Source organism: Chaetura pelagica, unplaced genomic scaffold (assembly GCF_000747805.2).
Source record: "Chaetura pelagica isolate M959 unplaced genomic scaffold, ChaPel_1.0 scaffold101, whole genome shotgun sequence".
Classification (NCBI taxonomy): Eukaryota; Metazoa; Chordata; class Aves; order Apodiformes; family Apodidae; genus Chaetura; species Chaetura pelagica.
Genome location: NW_009952564.1, coordinates 4029367 through 4052888, shown reverse-complemented (window position 1 = coordinate 4052888; position 23522 = coordinate 4029367).

Genomic DNA, 23522 nt, shown 5'->3' with positions numbered 1-23522 from the left:
CTTAGCTCTGCAAAGCTTTGACAGAAAGATGGGGATGGAGCCCATCCCAAATCATTCTGAGCCAAAGCAAACCTAAATAAACTATACAACTCCCCCCAAAAAAGATTAAATATGTTTTATTTGCTCCATCATACTCTACCTCAGCAATCTGAGGATAATTTTCCCCCTTTTACTGACAATGTTTTTGAATAAGAAAAGATTTGCATTTGAATTTGAAATGTTAAGATAACTTCGCTGTACTTTTCCTTACAAACTATGGGAACCCGAAGCTCGAAGTGGCAATCTGCATACCAAGACAGATGCAGTGATTCTGACCTTTTTTTTTTTTCTTTTGACAAAGCAAAGAAAAGAAGGACTTTTTAAATGTCACTTGAAAACACAACTGATAAGAACAGTCAACCCAGAAGGAACACTCAGAGGAAGAAAAAAGAGCTACAGTGGGTAAATTATGAAGATTTAACAAAAACTCCAGATTGTTGGCCTTTGACACTTACGTGTCAGATAAATTAAAGTACAGCTTAAACAGCAATGCAGAGTGTCTTCTGCTTTATGATTAGGAGCTTCTGCTATTTAGCTTTGTGTATTTGTTTGGGAGATAATTTTCTAAGGACCAAGCTACATAATCTATGCACTAGCAGGACTCTAGATAATTGAAGTTATCTACTTGCAGCTCCAAGAGGTTAACAGAAGAACATAGCTGCAGGTTGCTATGTTGGGTACCACAGTCTTGGAGGGTTGAAGCAGAGAAGCTTTGCAACATCTTGAATAGGTCCAGCTTTTACATAACAACAGGACATTAATTGCAGCAAAAGAAACACTCTCTGGTGTGATGCCAGTTAAGAGAGAAAGTGGTGGCACTAAGAGATAAAATAAGCTGTATTAACTACTAACAGTGTAAGTATGTTAGTCTCCAAGTGTCTTTTACACACTACTTCCTTGCTTCTGCATCCCAGTAAGATGGGGTAGTGCAGTTTTCACCATGGACCAGACATGTTTCTGAATGCTGGATTTGTTTATATCACTATCAAAAGTTATATACAAAGTTAATCTTGTTTAGTGTGGATCATTCAACCTTGCTTTAACCTTCTAGGAGAGGAAAGCAAAAGGGGACAGAAAAGTGTCAGTGCTTCACTCTCTCCTCTCAGTATTTGTACCGGCATATTTTAAAATTACAGGTTTCAACTGAAAGTAAATACTCACTGCATTCAAGTTCTGAAAAAAAACATACTATCTATCCTATGAGAGCTTCCATAAATCACACTAGCCAGAGAAGGACAATGAAACTGCTTCAAATGCTATTTCTCAAGGCACTGAAGACATCTCATGAGACACTATCATATCATAAATTTATCATACACACAAGAAAAACTACAACCAGAATGCACACCTACACTGCTTATGAACCTCAGCCTATACAAGCTCCGACAGCAGAAAAGCTGCACAGTCTTACATCTGATGAATGCATCTTTTAAGTCATGTGTTTATTTTTTTGAAATCAATAAGTTCTCTAAAATTACCTGCTAGAGAGAAAAAGCACCAAATCTTTTGGTAAGCAAAAAACCCTCAAAGATAAAGAGCATTTATTTAACAAAATCATAGCTATTCCAGCTGGTTTTGGCATATCTAGCTGCATACACCTATGCTAGCTGCTGTAGTTGGACAGACTTTTCCTCATTTTCCATCACAGTCAGAACTGCTACACAGAGTCACTTATCGTAACAGAAACTCATGCTTAGGAATAATTACTAAAAAAAAAATAAATCTTACTCTGTACTTTTCAGCAGATACTACTTTCTAGATTAATTCAAAGCATAAAAGCTAGTGATAAGATAAACTATAGACTTAGCTGTTTTATCTTCAGGAGGATACTTTCTATGCGTGGACACAACTGCTTTTCTGCCTCTTCCTTATTTTTTCTATTTATCTATCAAAGAAACAAATCAAAAAACAAAGCTCTGTCATATTCAAAGGAGCAAGATGCTAAGGATAACACTCGTACAATTTCCTTTTCTATCTGGCTTCACATTGTAATTTTAGTGAAGAACACATTTAAAAGGTCATCTTCAATCCTGTGGATTTTTAGTCCTAGGTAAACTTTATTAAATGTGTGCCTATTTATGCATTGGTTCCTGAAGCTAAGGAAAAAAAAAAGAAGTCCGGATAATTCTTTCCTCAGAATTATGGCTCATTGTCTTTATTTGTCATTTGTCTTTCACTGAACACAAAATGCTGGATTACTTATATTCATTGGTTACAGAGGAAATGCCACATTAAACAGTTTATAGTCTCCCATGATAAATGCTGCTTATAAAGAAGGTAATGAAATTCTGCCCATTTATAACTTCTTTTGCTAGTTTAAAAAAAAACCACAAAACCAACAAAAAACCCAACCAAAACAAAAAAATACAAACCCCACACATGAAAGAAACTGTATAAATGTGAAATTGTTTTAAAGCACTCATTCCTATCAGGAAACAAACACCAACCCCAAAGAAAATTCAACTAGGTCTTACTAGCATTACACTGAATATTTTAGGCTGAATACTAGATCTTTGTTAGTTTATTATCTAAAGAAAAGTTTTTTAATTACAATTTTTAATTACAAGATTTATTCAGAATTTTACTGGAAATGCATGTGTAAACTTTTTCAGATATTGAACGACTACCTATCATCTTTCTGGAGAAATAACTTTACATTAAACATGCTGTTTAACATCTTTGTTGGTGACATGAACAGTGGGATTGAGTGTATCCTCAGGAGGTTTGCTGATGATATGAAGCTGTGTGGAGTAGTTGACACCTTAGAGGGAAGGGATACCATCCAGAGGGACTTTGACAGGCTGGAGAGGTGGGCCAGTGCCAACCACATGAAGTTCAATGAGCAAAGTCCTGCACCTGGGTTGGTGCAACCCCAAGCACAAACACAGGCTTGGGGGAGTATCCTGGTTTGAGCCAAGATGAAGCCAATTTTCCTTTTACTGATTCTTTTTTTTCTTTGAAGCTCTCTTTTAACTAGTCACAGTGTGTTCTAACTAAGGCTGATAAGAGATGAATGTTTTTCTAACTGCTGGGTCTTCAAGGTCACATCTTTGCTCTGCTGGCTCAGACACTACTGGGAGATCTGTGACCCCCCCATAGGAGGCTGAGTTAGACAGACAGCAAAACTGGCCAGAGATATTCCATTCCATATATCCATGTAAGATCAGAGGAAGGTCAGAGGTCACAGAAGACAACTTCCTTCCTGCTTCTTCTTCCCTTCTCTTCCATCCATGGCCGGAATCCGGGGAGGACTCCATCAATCCATCACCATTGACCCCCAGGCTCAAGCTCTCCTGACCCTCATCACTCTGTGTTTTCTCCAGCTGCAGCTCCGGGATTTCTCAGGACTGTTCACAGCTCAGGAGATGCTGTGGGAGTTGCTGGGGGTGGGGGAAGACGAGAGGCTTTTGCACATATCTGAACATATTTGTATATAATTGTATATATTTTCTTACATCATTAGTGTTTAATTAAAGCTGTGTAGTTTAGTTTTCAATCCATCCAAGTTTCTCTCTTTTTCTCTCTCTCCTTCCCTACCTGGGTAGGAAGGGGAGGGGATTGAGAACGTTGTTGTTGGACCTGAGTCAAACAGTGATGGGGACAATGGCTGGAGAGCAGTCCTGAGCAGGAGTTGTCGGGGGTGGTAGTAGATGAGAAGCTCGACATGAGCCACCAGTGTGTGCTGGAGCCCAGAGAGCAATTGCATCCTGGGCTGCATCAAAAGAAGTGTGGCCAGCAGGGCCAGGGAGGGGATTCTGCCCCCCTACTCTGCTGAGACCCCACCTGGAGTGCTGCATCCAGTTCTGGTGCCCTCAGCAGAAGAAAGACATGGAGCTGTTGGAGAGGGTCCAGAGGAAGGCCATGAAGATCATCAAGGGGTTGGAGCACTTCTGCTGTGAAGACAGGCTGAGAGAGTTGGGGCTGTTCAGCCTGGAGAGGAGAAGGCTCCAGGGAGACCTTATAGCACCTTCCAGTACCTGGAGGGGGCCTATAGGAAGGTAGGGAGGGGCTTTTCTTCAGAGAGGGCAGTGATAGGACGAGAGATAATGGTTTAAAATTGAAAGAGGGGAGATTTAGGTTAGATATTTGGAAGAAATTCTTCACCATGAGGGTAGTGGGGCACTGGAATAGGTTGCCCAGGGAGGGAGGGCAACTGATTCTACAGTTTATATCTGCTATGAGCTGGAGCCAATATATTTGATTTTAAAATAAAGCTACATTGCAAATAATAGGTTCAACATTTCACAAATCCATATGATACATTAAATGAAGTTAAATTATTTAAATACACATGTCATTAAGCAAAGACCTTTATGCAATTTTGCAGAACCCTACAAATAACTAAGCAGAGGCCTATAAAGATGTCAAATAATTGATCCATTAGGTTTCAGTCTCTGCATCACTCTTTCAGCTACAAATTCCTGTAAGATCTAATGGAAGGAAGAATAAAATACTATGATAGATTCAAACAAGCAAATGAAAATAGGACTCAAAGTATTAAGAAACTGTTGAATGCACTCAACTGAAAAGAAAATTTTGATTAATATTTCGTATGTAGAGTTTCTGGAGAGAGTAAGTGGCTTAAATGTAGGGTATTTATGTACTTACAGAACTGTTTATGTCTACATACAGCCACACTATAAATGTGAACCGAGTTCACTGGAAATTTTGTATCTCACACTCACATATCACTGAAGCTCCAAACACAATTAAAAAAACCACCACAACAACAAGAAGCAACAAAAAAACCCACAACAGGTTTGGTAATTCACTACAATTTCTTGACATTTCAGCCCTCAAGTTCCCCCTTCTTAGATGCATGAAGAGGAAACAGTATTTGTGTCTCGAGTTCTGATTTCAGTTGCAGCTCTACAAATCGCCAAAATTTAAGGGTAATTTCAGATCCATACAAAAGCATCTACAGGCTCTACATTTTGAATGTTGACATGTACATTTTTAAAATCTCAGCAGAAAATTTTATAACAGTGACCAAATCAAAACATTAAAAGGCAATTGTTTTGAAACTGTATGTCCCTGCCTCCCTCCCTGCTCAAGCTAGTCAAACCACGGCAGCATTATCTTTTATGCTGCTTCTAAATTAATTCTCTGAAACACATCAGGCAGTTTTCATGCAAAGCAGGGCAAAAGACATTATGAAAGCCAAATACCTTAAGTTGAAAGATTAACTGCTAGGAAAATTAAACATTCTATATCTATAGTAACCAGTAAAGTATCAATAGAAAGCCATAACCAATCTTTAAATATTATAGAAAGGAAGGTCTTTTGGCTGAACAAGGACACTGGTATTCTTGTTCTGCCACCAAAGGAAAAAAACAACATTGTGCATGCAACACACTTGGGACAAACTGCTTTCGAACTTTTTTTTTTCTTTTAAAACAAGTCTATGATATTTTTCTGGTAACGTAAGAATAATGCATTCTATTAAAAAAAAACAAACACCTTTATTCTTTTAGTACAGTAAAATGATCTAACATTTGATTACTGATACGCAGTTTGTGTTTTCATGAAATATCTAGTTTTATACTCTGCTGGATTAAACACTAAGGTTGCATACTCAAGAAATGATGGCAAACCATGTAGGCATAAAGGCAAATACTTGTATTTTGTTAATATTTGTTTTTCTATACCATTACAGATTGCGTACGAAGGGCTCTAGAAAACCAACTCTCAAAAAAATCCATAAAGTCAAGCCAAGTTAGCATGCAGAAAACACATCCCCAAAATGATAAGCTTAGTAGTAGTAGTATAATGCTGACACTCACTGTGTAACACAAAAATGGAGGGGAAATTAAAGGAATAAAAATAAAAGATGTCTTGTATGAGAGGTAATGTTTTAATGGGGCTAGGAAAATGGAGAAGCTCTTTAACAAGCAATTTCTTTGCTACATTTAAGAAAATAACTTTAAAATTGCTACCCATGAAAAGATTGCTACAGCTCAGTACACTTACATAATGTAGTACCTGTGCCTTCTGTCTGTTTGCTTTTGCCTGCACACACTTCAGGTCCTATGCAAGTCATCTGGGCAGTTTACAGTTAGGAGAACTGGCCAACACATTCATGTTTAAGATGGAACAACGTAGGAAACAATGTCAGAAGCCCAGGTTCACTGAGGTACATCAAGTCTTACCTTACCCTTTGATACTGAATCACAGTACACATGCTCCTTTGGCTGATCTGTATTTCTACTCTAGGGATACAGGACTAGCTGCCTCTGATGTAATCACATGAGATGGTTTTTAATTCAGCTTCTACAGGTATAGCAAAATAACCTCCCTGTCAATGAACAGTTAATATAAAATTCACCCATTTCCACAGAAAGATCTGGAGTTAGTCTTGCAGAATTGTCACTATCAGACATTTCTAGGGTTTTGTGATATGTCAGCATTATGTATCTGGCGAATAAATAAACTGAACAAACACAATAAGAATTTTTCAAATGATTCTTTAAGTCATTGTATATGTAGTGCGAGTTGAAATATCAATTTTCTAGGAATACCAAAGCTTCTGGGATTCTAACCTCTAGCTTTAATCACAATCAGTAAAAAAGAAATTGTTATAAGTTGGCTCCCAACTGTGAAAACAAAAAGTCATCTTCTGTTGTGGAAAAACAAAACATATTTTGCTTTCAGCTCATTATTCATGAAACATGAAGTGGGAAGAAGTAGCTTTAAACTGCTGTTTGTACATATCACTTGGCAGCAGAGCTCCTCAGAAAATTAAACCCGTAATACATTATATTACAAGTAAAATTCCATGTCTCCTAGGTATTGACCTCAGGTTCTAAGCACAATTTAATTTGACTGGACTTCCTGTCACATAGCTATGGAAAACAAGTTTTCATAACTTTTCCACTAGAACATTGATCAGTTTTTCTAACAACTTATTGCTATTCCACATAGACATAAATCATTGTGTGCATATCAGAATTGCTTGTCTTCAGTTGCTTCTATATTTTCTTTTCAACAACTATGTGACTGCAAAAAGCAGTCAGCTGAGTAAGCATTAAAACACATATAATCCACTCAGTTTTGTAGAGATGTCAGCATGTTTTTTATCCGTTATTACAGATTTGCAATCTTTCATATTGCTCAGATAAAAGATACTACAATTCCTCTGTGCTTTTCAAATACTGGCATTGTGAGGACTTCTATTATAGCACTGTCAAGCAACCCAAAGACTCGGCCTGCACCGTACCAGGCATAACACATCATCACTGGAGGCAGACTGCCAGGAATCACCTTGCAACACAAACAAATCACAGGGAGAAGAGACAAAAGATAAAACATTTTCTCCCCATTCTCCTCACCTTCACAACCTCCCCACCCTTAAAGTTGCCTCAGAACTAGGATCCAGGAAGCAAGCAGACATCAACTTGTTTTTGAATTGTGGAGCTGTACCACAGAGCTCCCTGGCATGCATGCCATTGCAGAACAGGTCACACCTGCTTCTCACATGCAGTCTTACCTGCAGATAGCAAGCTGGAAATCTCTCTCTTTAAAAGGCACCTCTTCGAGTCAAGGGATCATAGAATAGAATCCTAGGGGTTGGAAGGGACCTTGAAAGATCATCTAGTTTAACCCCCCTGCCAGAGCAGGGTCACCTAGAGCACATCACACAGGAATGCATCCAGGTGTGTTTTGAATGTCTCCAGTGAAGGAGACTCCACAACCTCCCTGGGCAGCCTGTTGAAGTGCTCTGTCACTCTCACAGTAAAATTTTTTTTTCGAATATTCACCTTGAACCTCCTATGCTCCAATTTGCACCCATGAAACTGTGCAAAAGGGCAGACCTGCCTATTATGCAGAGTAAGAGACTTAAATCACCTTCCCCAACAAGATAAACCCAGGAATTCAATTCTAAACATGCTATTTCTGTGGTATGTTGGTTGATTAATTTTAAGAGTTGAAAAAGCATCTTTTGTCTTTTACAACCAATTGCATAGCTCCTTATTATGATTATGGCCCTACATAACAGCCCCTGCAACCTGGTGCAAAGCCATCGAATCCTCAATTATATTAAAATCAGTTTTAATCATAAACTTTTTTCTTACTATTATCTGAAGATATTTCAGATTCCTAGAAAGACAGAAAACAAAACCCTTCTACCCATTTAGAAATAAAATTTTTTGAACAAGGATTTGTAATAAGGTGTTTAAAATTTAGTTTAACCTTAGTTGTGGATTTTTCTTCAGGTTGCTCAAGGAATTTAAGTCCCTTACAGAAAAGAAGTCAAACTGAACCAGCTGAAGAGCACGAGGAGTTTAGTGCATGCCAAACAGACATACGTGCTGCTTCCTTTTTAAGGAACATCCACTTCTAATATAATTTTAAAACACAAAATAAAAGCAAGGTTAAAAAGTTGCCTCTAAACCACCCGATATTCTCCTGCTCTAGAGTTTTATAATCATGGGGAGATAACATCTCCAATAAAGATTCAACTCCAGAGATTTGAGCATAGTATCCTAGAGACCCTGTACTCCAGCTGTCATTTGGTGCAAAACCCAACCCATGGGCATTATTTTCCAGTTGCAGACAGCAAGAAACTGCTGAGCTGTTTTATAATTATTGTGAGACAGTGGAGATGGTACCTGAATACCTCTTCCATGTTAGACATGGGGTTGTCTAAAGCTTTCTGACATCAATCAACTTCACTGAGCATTGGATCAGATCAACACCAGAGAATTTAAGCAATTTAATTAAGGCTTTGTCAACCTCAAAATTTGTTAAAGCAGCAGCTTGCTATTAACTGAAGGGAACAAGTTGTTCTTTAAACTTGTAAGGCTCTCCCTCCAGGACTAGAGCAAATATTTTAGGTCCTTAATTTACAGTTAATCTGTTTTAACTATTTCCTAATCAGTGAAGATGCACTAGATATTGGCAAGAACAGAAGCAGAACACAACCTTGATTAACTGAAGCACAAATTAGCTTTTCACATGAATTCTGGGAAACTAGAAGAAGAACAGCTGGAAGAAGTACGAAAATTTTCTTGTGAACTGTATGGAAAGATCTGAAACACCAACTCTCTGAGCAGAACAAATAACTACAGAAAAGGTGCTTGCAAAGAGAAGAATTACAGCCAATCAAGACTGGAAGGCTCAAAGGGTGGTTCCATTAAGAAACTTGATGTCAGATTAAGACCAGAGGGAAGAAAGATCTTCTGAATGTCAGTTTTGTTAAAAGGAGGATTTTTTAAGAAAAAAAGAGACAAGAAAGAAATGTGACTGCAAGATATGAAAGGAGGATTTTTTTCCCCCTGAGCTCTGCACCTGATTGCTAAAATAGGTGCTATTTGCACTTTAAGTAGCCCCCCTCTGTGGATTTTATTGAAGACTCCTAGTGGGAAATCAGGATCACCATCTACTTCTCTGGAAGAATCACGTCAGTAGTGTAAGAGATGCCTAGACCATCAGTCTCCAAAAGAACGGACAACACTCATGAGAGAAAGAATTTTTTAGCACATATGTAGACATGACACAATTTATACCTTCAAGTGTGTATGAAGGAATGCCTCACTTCATTGGTGTCATAACCTCCCCCTTAGCCTTAGCATGTATTATGCTAAGAAGTAACATTTCTTGTAACATGATCTGTAGCATAATAATTATGAGGAAAATATTTCTGATTTTCTATAAGTAATGTTACTCCAGAAACTGAATGTTACTCAGCAAACTGAAATTTGCTGTTCTTGTACATCAGGTACTTCTCATAAATACCACTGAAAGAAGCAGATATGAACATTGCATTGGCAGGAAAAACATCAGTAAAAAAGATAAGGATGCTATAACACAATATTTCAAAGAACCTTGAAAAAACTTAATTTCTTCTGACTTCATTAAATCACTAAATAATCACTAAATCTTCATATTCCTCACCTGTAAAGATACTTTTGTGTACCAGAAAACATGACAAAATTTTGTATTAAGATTTTTTAGAATGTCATCAAGACCAGCACCTTTTGTGTATCTGCTCAAACTACAGTTTAGTAAGTTGTTTTTTGTGAATTTTGTTGTTTGTGTGCTTAATAATGTCAACATCTTTTTTTTTTTTTTAAGCACACAAACTCTGGTTCATGAACAGTCCTTCCTGAGCTGTACAAATAAGTTGTTTATACCAGGACCTAAAGCATACCCAAAATCTACTACAAATATGCAGCTGAACACACTACCACTCTTGACTTTCACATTCATGCTATAAGATTGTTATTTCAGCTCCTCAACAACTGCTTTAAGCTACACGCCCATTTTTCTCACCTTAAAAGGTAAATATTAACATCACTAAGTATGAATTTTAAAAATGTCACTGATTTTTTTGTATGCTAATGTAAAGCTTATCAACTAATTTGTTATTAAAATAGAGTAATGAATTTATAAATTCAGGATAGTTATCACACTGTGTTTTGTAACTATCTACAGCTATTTTCTTAGTCTAAGAAAATGAATAGAGCCATAATTCCAAGTAAAACTAATCTCACCTAACTGTAATTACTTTCAATATGGGTTTTTATACCACTCTAGCATCACCTTTATGCTTAGATGAGAGAAAAAGGCACTTTTAGAGAACTAATAATGAATAATCCTCCTTATAGCAAATCATACTGTCTTTACTGTGAACAAATACCATTTAGCTGGCTCCGATGTACATGTCTCCAAGTAGTCAGATAAATTCTTGTGACTATTGTTCTCAAACTATTAGTAAAAAAAAACAACCACCCCAAAACCAAACAAAACAACCCCCCAGAAAACCCCAATCAGACAACAGAAGTTCTCAATAGAAGCTGACAGTCCAATACACTGTGCATGAGCTTGCAACTGTTCCCAGCTCTGCTTCGGATAGTGCCATTTACACACCTGAAGTCCTCCCTGCAGAGGTCTGCTTGCCAATGTACTTGTGCAGCAGACCTCCTGCCTTAGCTGTGCAAGGCCTACAAAGTAACACCACAGTATTACAGAGATTCAAAGACTGTTTGCATATTTATCAAACTTTGGTTCCCATGCTTGTAAGAAAGCATCCTCATTTCTATCACACTAGTACAAATATGCTAGATTTTGTACAGTCACTTGTTTGTAAGCTAAAATGCTGAATGTGTCATTTCAGTATCTGACAGTTTTGGAAAAAAAAAAAAAGTAAACGTTTCTAGTAAAAATGCTGACATTAACTTGCTGCAAGTGCTACCAGTATCTTTACAGTTATGCAACTAGATAAAAAAAAAATATTTGCAAAATCAGGTAATAGATCAGTGTTGAGAGAATATTACTTTTCACAGATAACACAAGTGATGGATTTCTTTCCCCAAAGATCAGCAGATATTTCACAGACATTGAATGCAGAAGAGAATACTACACAGGCACTTAATCTAGTCTGCAGTATGAAATATTCAAAGTCTTCAGAAAATACAATGACAACAATGTACAAAACTTTGTCATTGAGACATTCATATATATAATCAAAGATCCTCAAGATACCTGTTAAAAACCTACAGAATTTTTGAAAGATATGATTACTGTAAGCCACCAGGATAAAAAAAAAAAAAGTGCAAAGGTTTATGTTATTTCTTCAAATTAATTTGGTTATTTCAATTAATAATACAACCTTGCTGTTAGCAAATACCAAAGAAATTTCCTACTGAATTTTTGTGACACTGCAGATTTGGCCGTCAAAATAAGTAAATAAATAAATAATAAAGAAAAAAAAAAGTTCCTCGTTTTAAGACTGTAAAAATTAAGACCTTATGAACAGCTGATTTTTTTAAAGGAAAGTATGTTCCTGTTAGAGAGAGGGGATTAATGAAGAAGTCCTTTCTCCTATTCACTGCTCTGCAACACATGAAAAAAGTATCTTTTTCCCTATAACTCACAGAAAGGACAGAGACAGTTTCTCTTTCTAAGGAAGAAACCCAAATTTTTCTCACTTGTTCTGAAACAAAGTTTCTTTAGGAACATTTTGGTGAGACCAGCACTTTCAATAAAACAGTTTAATATTTATCTGTTTCTATCTACCATCCTGAGCAACACAGTCATCCTCTGCATCCTCACCCTTAAGCTTTATAAGCTGCTGCTGCTTATCTTTTACAGAGCCATTGGCTCTTTGTCATTTCTTTGTGATTTTCCCTTCCTCATCTAAGCACTTTTTCTGATATAGATGATTTTTTTTTTTTCACATTTCCTAACATTTTTTTTTCAAGAAAAGTTCACCCTAACTGATTCTGATTTAAGATTCTTCCAAAGTGGTGAAAAGCTTGAAGGAGCTTGCTTTGAGACATAGCCAAGAAACTTCTAATTTCAGTATTTAAACGTGCTATTGTCTCTCTCACACAAACATCAAATAGTAACAAATCCTTTTTTGTAGACTGTGCTAAGACAACACCCAAGCACATATTTGTTTTGCCAGTGAATCAGTATTCCTTGAATCACCATCCATTGCCCTTTGGGGAAAACAAAAACAAACCAAACCAAACAAAAAAAGGGCCTAAATTAGCTGATTTCTACTGGTGTCGGGAATGCTTACAGCAATTTAATTTTCTCATATATCTGCAAAGACTGTCTACTGATACCAGTAACCTGATGAACTGTACTAGTCAACATATGACCCTTCTCAGGGAAGGATAAACATTGCCATTCTTCTTCTTTCATGACATAACAGAAGTAATGTATAGAAATTGTCTTCCCCCTCCTCCCCCCACCTGCCTTATATAAACACGGATAACTTATGTGACACCATGTGCTGTTAACTGATTCTCCACCATCAGGTTAAAAATGCCAATGGGATGAAAATGGATTTTACATGCCCCGACCTAGGTCTGCATTTTTTTCCTACAACAAAAAAAGAAACTGAAATAATCTTACTCAATTGTATAATCTGTACTACCATCCAAGAATCAAGGTTGGAAAAAAGCAGAGTTGGTACAGATTATATCAACATAGTGTACTAAGTTTGCTGGACATGTAAATCCTCCAGAGTTTTATTTCTTTCTGCCCTATACCTTTGCAGTCATTTTGTGAGAACTGTGTGTAAGCCGAGAGTAAACAAAATCTTGTTATGACCGTTGTATTTTATCTTCCTTCTGCAGTATGAAAGCTTATCTCTGTAAGGTACATAACAACAGACTGTAAAGGTTTAGGGGTGTGACTTAACCGTGGCTGTCTTCCACAGCCATATTCAAACTTTAAATTCAGTAGCTGAGCTGCAGCACAAAAGTAGTTACTCCCAGAATAGTCAGGTGAGCAGAGAGGAGTTGGTTCTCTATTCTGTGTCTTGAACAAATCACTTGGGTGCACAACAGACAGGGAAATTTTAAGTGCATTGGTTGCTTCCAGAGAAATGCCAAAAAGCAAATGAAAAAAAAAACCAAACAAAACACCATAAAACTGCCCACTTACTGGCTCACTAATAAATTACCTGGTCAGAATTATTTCTTGTGCAGTGGGACTGATCAATTCTCCAAGAGACAGCTGTCCAAAAGCCCTAAGGGTCTCTCACTGGTGAACTTCAACAACATAGCTAATCCTTGCTCTGTCTTTGGTCAGGAAGCACTTACCCTCCCTTGTCTATCAGTGAGAAGCTGGAGGAAAAGCACTAGCTTGCCTGGTCATTGAAGCATCAAGGAGCTTCAGTGAGGTCTTTTGCTCCCAGTCTTGCTTTCTGACTCTTTATATCACACTGATCTGCCTTCTACCTCTTTTCTTGTCTGAAGATGAGCCCAAGCCATACTTCCTCACCATAAAACTAGAGAGGGAAAGGCAAGCAGAACAAGACTGCTCATCCAGCCACGTTCCTTCTTCCTCCTGCCCTTTGCCCTCTCGAGCAACAAGCTAAATGCTCTGAACTGAATAAAAGCCAGCAGGTTTTCTGTAGACGTTTCAGTTCCACATATCAAAAGTGCATACATACATTCAAAGCAGAGGACAAGGGCAGAGGTTTCACCTAAACCACAAACTAACTCTGAAGAGATTGATCTTAATTTATTACATCCTACTTATAAATCCAGTAGAAAACAACATGTGCTACACTGATTCCAATGATGCTAGAGAAAACAAATCAGCTGACAAAGGGGAAAAAAATTGCCTTTTCATCCTTTTCCCAGGTGAAATTAATTGCAAAACATGTACCAGTGTACTGTAAAAATGCTCAAGTCAATAAAAAATTTGCACACATAAGGACTCTCATGTACTTGATACATATTTCATACAATTTTATTTTTCAATAACAAAGGCTTTTTTGTTTCTGTTTTTGTTTGGTTGTTTGTGGTTTTTTTTATCAAATCAGTTTCCAGGCATTTTTGCTACATTTATAAAAGCTATCTAGAAAGAACAGTATTGGCATTTCTATTTTTTCAGGCCCAGAAGCTGAACAAAATAAAAGAGAAAAATCTACTGTTTAACAGAAGTTTGAGCTTAGAGAGTCTGGACTTCATGTCCAGCACAGTAATAAACTTGCAATTGAACACGGAATGGTAAAGGTCGTATCAGACAAGGTGTACAGGGCCACCAGTGTGACAGACAAGGAAAGATTTCTGCAAACATTCTCAAGTCAGTAGCCTGACATCAGTGGGACCAACAAGAAGGAGAGGGAGATGGAACTGAAGGACCTTAGAAGTGCCAGGCTATGCACCACTGGGAGGCAGTATCTCTTGGCAGCCTGGGTAGACCCAGCTGTTCCCATTTCCAAAGTAGCTGGAAAAGGAATGCAAATGGTGACTCTGTTTGCAGTTACCAAAAGCTAAGTGTTAAGGATGTTCCTGAACAGACTGAAATTTTTAAGATGAAGGTAATTGGCTCTGAACCCACTGCATTAGTTCCAGCAGTTATCAGATCCTTTAACTTCACAGTTTCAAACAGAGTATGCCATTCATTGCTTTCTAAATAGCCACATGTAGTTTCAGTATGTGAAACTACATTTCAAAAAACAGAAAAAAATGACAACCCAGAATATTTAAATAACCTTTCCAGATCACAAAAACTCCAGGTTCAAGTCCAAGAATTTGATAACACAGGCATACCTATTCACGATAAACTACCAGCCTTGCTTTCAGGTGTCCATGAGACCATACATGTCCAAGAGACAATAAATCCACTTACAGTGCCAAATTAGTACTCCGACTTACACTGTTGAGCTGAGCATTTTAAATCATTGTAATTCAGCTTTGGCAAATATTTAGTAATCAAGTACACCACTTGGTACCTTTTTTTTATGTTGAATCCAGATAAAAGTGGGATATAACAACCAAAATCCATAACTTCTTCAAAGAAATACCCCTGAATAATAAGGTAAAAATCACTGACACATGTAGAAAACATTGAGTACAATTGTCTTTAGTGATATTTCTTATAACAACTCTCAGGAAGATCATGTAATAACAAAAGTTTCAGGAGTGGAAATTAAACAATTAACAAATTACAAAATTGCAACACCTATCAAGCTTTCTAGCATAGACTTTCAAACTCTACTCTCTGAATTATTTTTGTGTAAGGAATACAAGTCAAAGAACAGAAGTCTCTGGTCATGAACCCACAAAAAGAAAAAAAAAAGACATCAAAGAAATAGTGTATTTTAATTTCTTGGAAGGATAAAGTACATACCTGCCAACATAATGGCTTATTTCAATGAAACTACTTAGATGTTCTATTTCTCAGTAAAAGTAGAGGTCTTTGAAAGCCCTTGTAGACTAAATATACCAAAATGCATTCATGGTTTTCATTATATTGATTTTTTCATACAACGGTGTTGGAAGGAGGTACAAAGAAGTCATGTCTGGCTAGAAGTAGCAACATTATGATTATACATTCATATGTAAAATAGAGAGGCCACACCAAAAATAGATAAACAATTTAGAGCACTCTCCTGACAAAACACAATTGTCATGCATAGCATCTAAGTACATACAATATGCATGACTTCTCCACCTTGTCTGCTTTAAAACATTAAAGTGAACTGTCCTAAGTAATTCTTTTTCTGAAAAACACATAGATGAGAAATGGTTTCTGATAAACACGGGAAAAATGCTGAATGTGAAATTCTAATGCATTGCACTGTCATTCATAGCAAACTGCATATTATAAAAGTGGACTTGTCTATATTGAGAATTCAAGAGTCACATTACAGCTCTTTCCATAGAGCATACCCTGGGAGGTTTGATTTCAAAAGTCAGGCATCGTATTGTATACTCTCTGCTGACAAGAAGTCAGTCAAGAGTCTATTACATCACTCTTCAAAGAGAAGTAAAGCAAAAGCAGGAAAACCCCCGAAGTGATCTGATAAATGATTTTGCTAGTTAGTTTGGCACCAGTGTGTCTGGTATCTTAATACGTATGATATACAACCTACCAAGTACAGGGTATTAGATTCCTGCTATTTTGTGTCAACAAGAAATGTATGCTGTGTGACACAGGCCTTTGTAGTAAAGCATGAGAGGGGAGAAAAGTCAGAAGGGAACACAATGTGTTTGCCAAATACGTAAGAAAATCACTGAATTGTGCTGGTATTGTATACTGCTAACAGGCTGCCATTAGACCAAAAAGTCACAATTCAGACTACTAACTCCAAGCATATCACATTGCACCAGCATTACCCAGTTTTCAAATATAATTTACTACAGCCTCCCCCAACCAGGGTTTCAAAAGATTCTTTTCTCCTCTTACAATACATTTAATGTGATCACTTATATCCAATATCAAGACTACAAACAAAGAAGAGAAGCAAAGGAAGGACAATGTTCCAGAGATTAACCTATTTCATGGAATCATCACAGAGTAATTCAGGTTGGACAGAATCATGGGAGGTCTCTAGTCCAGCTCCCTGATCAAAGCAGAGTCAGCTGTGAATGAGATCACACTAGCCTGCTTAAGGATTTATTCAGGCAGATATTTTAAACCTCCAAGGATGGAGCCCACACAACTACTCCAGGCAACCTGCTCCTTCTCTGTGAAAATTCCTTACTGTCCCAGTGAAAGTATCTGTTTTCTTTGCTGTCCCAATTCAGTTTAAGACCATTCTCCTCCTGTGAACCCCAGTTCTGAGCCTGCTGTCTTTTCTGTAACCTCCTCATACAGAGGTTACAGCTGCTATCAGGTATCCCCAAAGTCACATCTCCTCCAGGTTGTTCAAGCACTGCTCCCTCAGCCTCTCCTCATACAGCAGACTCCCTGCTACAATTGCTCCTGTTTCTCCACAGTCTGTCTTGTATTGCCAAGCCCCAAATCCAATATATTATTTCAGATGTGCCCTAGTGATTATCCAGAGAAATTAATAACTACTTCACTTACCATGGTGCTATTCTGTTAATGAAGTACACAATACTGTTTGCCCTTTTTGCTTCAGGGGCACGCTGCTGGCTTGTGGACACCTTGTCTATCAAGATCTCAGAATTTCTAGTGAAAACTCTGGGAAAGAAGGCTCTGAGAATTTATCAGTGCATTTGAGAACTACTTATCTGTCGCTGAATTCCCTGTCCTAATCAGCAACAAGTCCACATTTTCCCTGTTTTTTCTTATAATGCTCTTGCAGTGTCAGAAGCTCACCTTGCTGCCCTTTCCACTTTCAGTTCCACTTGAGCTCTGGCTTTCTGAACAAAATCATTGTGAGTCTGAACAATGTTTCTGAATTCCTCTTTCCAAGCCTGCTTGTGCTGCAATATCCCCAATACTGCCCTTTGAACTGAAGAACAGTTAAGATCTATGTGTTTCCCTGAGTAACAGGTAGAAATATTTTTCTGCTTGGAGAGACAGGGCAGCCTTAAGATTCAAGTGTCAGGTCACTTGAGATCTCCTCAAGATGTTGAGTTTCATCATTTCATGGTTGCTACAGTTATTGATTACAACATCAACCACTTTCTCCTTGTTCAAGGAGGCACAGATCAGGAGATATCAGCTGTCTCCAGCATCAGTCAGGAAACCTCCCTGTACTGGTGGCATCTTGCTGGGCTGCTATTTCAGCAGATGTGAGAGAGGTGAAAGTGCTCCGTAAGAATGAGGGTCTTCAACCATGTATTCCTGAAGCTGCTTCAAGAGGACTTTGTCTTGACCAGCCAGTCTGTAACAAACTCTCATTATAACATCGCCTTTACTGGCCTCTTCTCCGATTCCAAACCACAAGCTCTCAACTAGCTTCTGGTCTGTTCTACACAGAACACACACATTTTGAGCTGCTCCTTCAGCAGGTGCAACCCCCCAGCACTGCCTGTTCCTCCCTGCCTGTCCATCCATCATTTCATCACAAAGTTCCAGTCAGGCACTCAGGAACTGTTTTTGACATATGTTACCTGTCCCAAAGACTCCTTTGCTACCAGCACCCCATCCTATGTACTTTCTGACCTCAAATGTTGCTCCTTCTTTTCTTATGTGATCATCTGCTGTAGGCAGGGTTTAAAGACAAAGATAACTCTTCTTCTTTTGTTGAGAGGAATTTTCCCCATGAATGGCACAGAAGGGCAATTTGAAATCACTACACAAGGCTTCCTCAGGAAAAATGAAGAGCTTTAATGAGTATGAGTACGAGTGGTGGACAAACAAATGGTACAAAGAGCAGGATGAGACCCATGAATGTAAAAAAAAAAAAGTGGGTAGCCAGCATGCAGCATTATGGACATTCCTCCCAAAAGAGCAGTGGAAGACATTCATATTTAGACAGGAAAGAAGTTCTGAAGAACTTCGGACTAGTATGATCAAAAGCAGCTGAGATCAGAATCAGACTATATCTGCTGGACAAAGGAAAATATTTCAGTTTCTTTTGATGCCCTTCTGTTATGTTAGGACTGGCAACATGCCCCTCTCCAATATCTTAATGTGAGACTGGGAGACACCGGAACAGACACATGATACTAAAGGAAAAGTGCTTCAAGACAATCTCAGCTGGCAAGTAGAACAGGTCTCCAGTAAATATTAAGACACCTCTTTGGTGGGCTATTTTGTGGTTCTGAAGAAATTTGGCAGGCAAGCAAATCCACACCAGGACAGTAGAGAGGAGGAACATTTCAGGAGGAGAGGCAGACTCCTGCTACAGCAAAATTGTGCCAACATCAGCACTGAAGGTTTTCTGCCCCTGGGGGGGGAAAAGTAATCTAAGACTATTTCAATATCAATTTTATAACTGAGGTATTAAACCTTGTGTAAATGATGGATTTGTGAAAAGTGCATTTAAGCTGCCTCTAGACTTTAAAGTCTCTTTGTATTTGAGTGATTTGCTTTAGCTTTGCTCAGTCATGTACTTGGGGCCAGAATAACTCGGATATGGAGCTGCACTTGATAGCACTGGTCGCTGTATCCAGACTTAGGGCAACAATTAGCATTTCAGTTTCTTGAAATTAGTACAAGTATTAGAAAAATAATGCAACATGAACTTCCAGGCTAAGAAACAGTTTTTGTGTTGTTGGATTTTCTTTTGTGTTGTTTTTTTTTTACCACAATGCACAGGGAAATGAAAACTGAGCTGAAAAATACTGCAATCAGAATGTCACCTCTTCTTACTCAGTTTATCTAAAGTAGCCAGATCCATGCAATGAATAAAAATGTCCGCTTTGCAACATCTCACTGAGCATTAGAAAAATATACACTTGAGTATGCAATATTGGTAGAGGGAATCCCCACATTTGTATACATGGTAGTTTTTTAGGTCTCTCCAAAACCAAAGGCGCCACATTCTTCTTTATATTGAATAACGCATATTTACATGACAAAGGGTCAAGAAGAGTACTTTCTTTACAGATAAAGCATTTTCAAACTATATTACTATTAGCAAAAGGCTTCTGCCCTCCTCTAGGCAGCACTGGGGTTTTGTGCAACAGAATGAAACCTTTCTGCTCTAGCCCAATCTAACCATCGGCTATGAGGAGTAACACTGGTCTTTTTTTTAGCAGTGCCATCCCTCATACTTTTTTTGGATGAGGCTTTCATTTAACATATTCAGCTGCAGCTGATGTAGATGACTGTCTGCTAGGCAGAAGACAGATGACCCCTTTATACTACCCTGTGAGAGAGCTGCATTGATTTTGCAATACCGTCTTTTCGTTGTTTCAGTTCACAGTCTGGCATTTTTGTCAGTGTTGCCACTTATTTCTCACTCTCTTTCTGTGAATAATTCCTACCTATCTTACCACTGGATGAAAGTCACAGCACGTTTTGCTCACTTACAATAAACACCATTGCAGATGGAGCCTAGCATCCTATGGAAAAAAGCTTATGTGATCATACTGAGCTGTGTACCTGTCCATGCATCAGCTGAACCCTTTGCCCTGAACTTTGCCCTGAAAATACCTCAAGCTTGGTACACAGTTACCAGTCTCAAGGATGTTAATGCTTAAACTTTTCTTACTTAACAGAGGACTACATTAATCTCACACTCATTTTAATTTGTTTCCCATTGCAGAAATTGAGTTATGTCTGGCTGATTCTCCCCAGAAGTAGGGCAGGGTTATCACATGGAGAGGACCTCAATTTTTCAGAGTTTGAGAAGGTAGAAGAGAGGTGTGGGATAAACAATATGAAGTTGTAGAAAAACAGACTTACTTCTTCTGTCTACAGATAAACAAGCTGAATTGGGAGTGTGTGTTAATTAGTATATTTTAACTAACATGATCAAGATGCACAGTAGCATGTCCTGAGTTGTCATTTTTGGGAAAGACTGTCTTTGACAAGTAACAGAGGAAAATTTCTGTAAGAAAACTCAATGAGAGGTCATATGGAAAAAGGAAGTGATACCTAAGTTGATTTCATCCTCCCACAGATTTCATTCACTCCTACTCTTGAAATTGCAGACTTCAAAGTACTAAGGTACCTGTGTCCAAGTGGTCTGGTCAGGATCCCTTTTGCACAATATGGAATTTTGGCTACAAAGTCCATCTTATGTGACAAGATGGGGTTAGCATTTGCTATAGCACTGTCCTTTGCTTCAAGATGTTGCTTATTTCAGTCTCCATAAATCTCAAGAGGGGTTGTTGCTCATTCATTACTCTTTTCTCCAAGTTTGTTTGAAATACATTTACTTTTCATTCTTAAGCTAACAGGGAAGAAAAAAATCACAGAGATGATATGCTGCAACCTCATTGTCAGCAACATGTTGCCAGGAAAAGATGCTGTGTTTTGAGTAGTCATCTATGTTGTGGTTTTATCAGATAGCAAGCCCTCTTGTCTAGATATAAGCCACATATTCCTCTTTTTTTCTACTAGAAATGGTGTCCCAGGAGCAGTATCCCCACACTGTGTCCATTGTTATCAAGACAGGCCATTCTCACAGTTTTCATGATGATTTTTCTTTCTATACTTTCACAGAAACACACCCACGTAGAGAAAAGGTAAAATAAATAAATAAATAAATAAAATCAATCGTCACATTGGCAGTGATAACAAAATAAACAACTATCATAACATAACTAACTACTTTGGTCTTTACTTTTTACTAGGACTTGATAAACATGTGATGATCACTACACTTGAAAAGACACAAAACTTTTCCATCATTTATATGACATTTTTTCCACTAATATTGTCAAGTTTTTTATTTCTGCCTCTAGAACCTGTAACCTAAACCCTGAAAGGCTGATTAGTTTAATTAAGCTAATAAAGGAAAAAGTATAAAGCATATCTCAACCTTCACTTGACATTAACAAAAGTGTTTACATGGCACAGTTCCTGGTTTTCCTAGCCAGCAAAGCCTCTGCAACACAACTGATTAATTAAACAGTGCTGAGAAGTTAACACTGAAGGTTACTGATTAATTGTATGTTAGAGCTGTCTAATCAAGCACCCAAGGCAATAAACAAATACAAAGATAAATTATACAATGATTAACACCATTATTTATACTTTTAACTGCTTGCTGGCCACACAGCAGACATCAACCTAGATAAACAAGGGAGCACAGTGATCAGGATCACTTAGTGTATTTCCCAGATGGTTATTATGGCTGTTTTCCCTTGAAATGAAACATATTATTATAAATCCCACTTCATGCATGGCTATCACACAGGCACATACGCTGAGTGACCAGCCATATAACGTTCATTTATCATGTAGTTTTGAGTACTACTGCTTGCTAGTACATATCTCCATAAGTGTAAATTCAGCATTGGAAAAGCTGCTAGTCTTCATTAAGCTAAAAGTAACCCATCAACTCTAAACACTACAGCCTCAGAAGAGGACAAGGTTCAGACACAGAGATGACGAACAGGTTTTTTTTTCTGATTCACAAGCTCTTCTGTGTAACAACAAACCTCTCATTTCAGGGATATTTGCTTCAATGTTTCAATTTCCAGCTCTGAACCCAAAACACTTCTCCATCTGGTTACAGTGTTTTCATAGCCTCCTCTGAATCATCACATAACTCATTTCTCCATGTAACAGTATCAAGAGATGAATTCTGAAATGTGCCTTTACTCCATAGTTCCATATACACCACAAAATAAATGTCTTCATTGTAAGCCCCAGGGCAAGTTTATTTACCCATTGCATGGTTCAGATAAATCTTTTGAAGAAAACTATTCAGGAAGGGCTCTGAAAGAAGGAAACTCCAGACACACTTTTATGTTCCCCATAGTCACTGAAAACAGAAACTTGCCTCCTGCAGAAATGCCATCAGTTCCCCTTCTAGATCTTCCAAACCTGTTTGATTCACACCAAGAGGTCAATGAGAAGACTCTGACACTTTTGTGTCCACCATCCACCTCTCTCCTCTGGAGAAAATAAATAAATAAATATAAAATATCAGTGCCTCACAAAAGGCAATACTTAGTGAGAAAGTCCAATAGCATTTACACATCCCCTGGTACTTTCCTCAGGATTTCCACTGTGCCATAGAAATATTTATTAGCCATTTTAATGGACAGACTTTGTCAGTCTGTTTTAAATACAGTCAGCACAACAGTCCATGTACCAATATTTGTTCTTATCCTGTACTTGTCTTCATTCTAAGCCACTGTGTATCCAATATAACCACAATCAAATCTGCCACTGAACAACTTCTCAACCATGTGCAAAACAGTTCAAACCTTCCCTCCGTATCTAAACGGACCCATTTCCCTTCTGTGCTACACTAGTTTTAAAGGACTCCTTGCCACACGACTGGTTTAAGGCAAGAGGCTAAAAGCACATTGTGGCAGCAAACCCTGTGACCTCTAATTACACATCTACCACAGCCTGCAACAAGATCCACAGCAAACCATGAATCTCCCTTTTTCTATAGAGCTGGTGTGCATGAAGTCTAACAGCTCCAGCATGCTCATCCTCCCCTCCTCTCAAGTAACTGCTATTTAAACCTGCTCCCGTGGGCTGAAAACACAGTAGTCTCAGGAAGAATGGATCAGCGTGAAGTAAAAGAGAGGGCAAAGGCTGATTGATGTCACCACTGAATACTGCAATAAAATATTAAGATTTGGGCAATTCACATTGATAAATGTCACAAATTTCATACTAGTGCCATGGTCTTCTTTTTTTTTTTTTTTTTTTTTTTTCCCCTATTTAAATTTCCTTTTTAATTT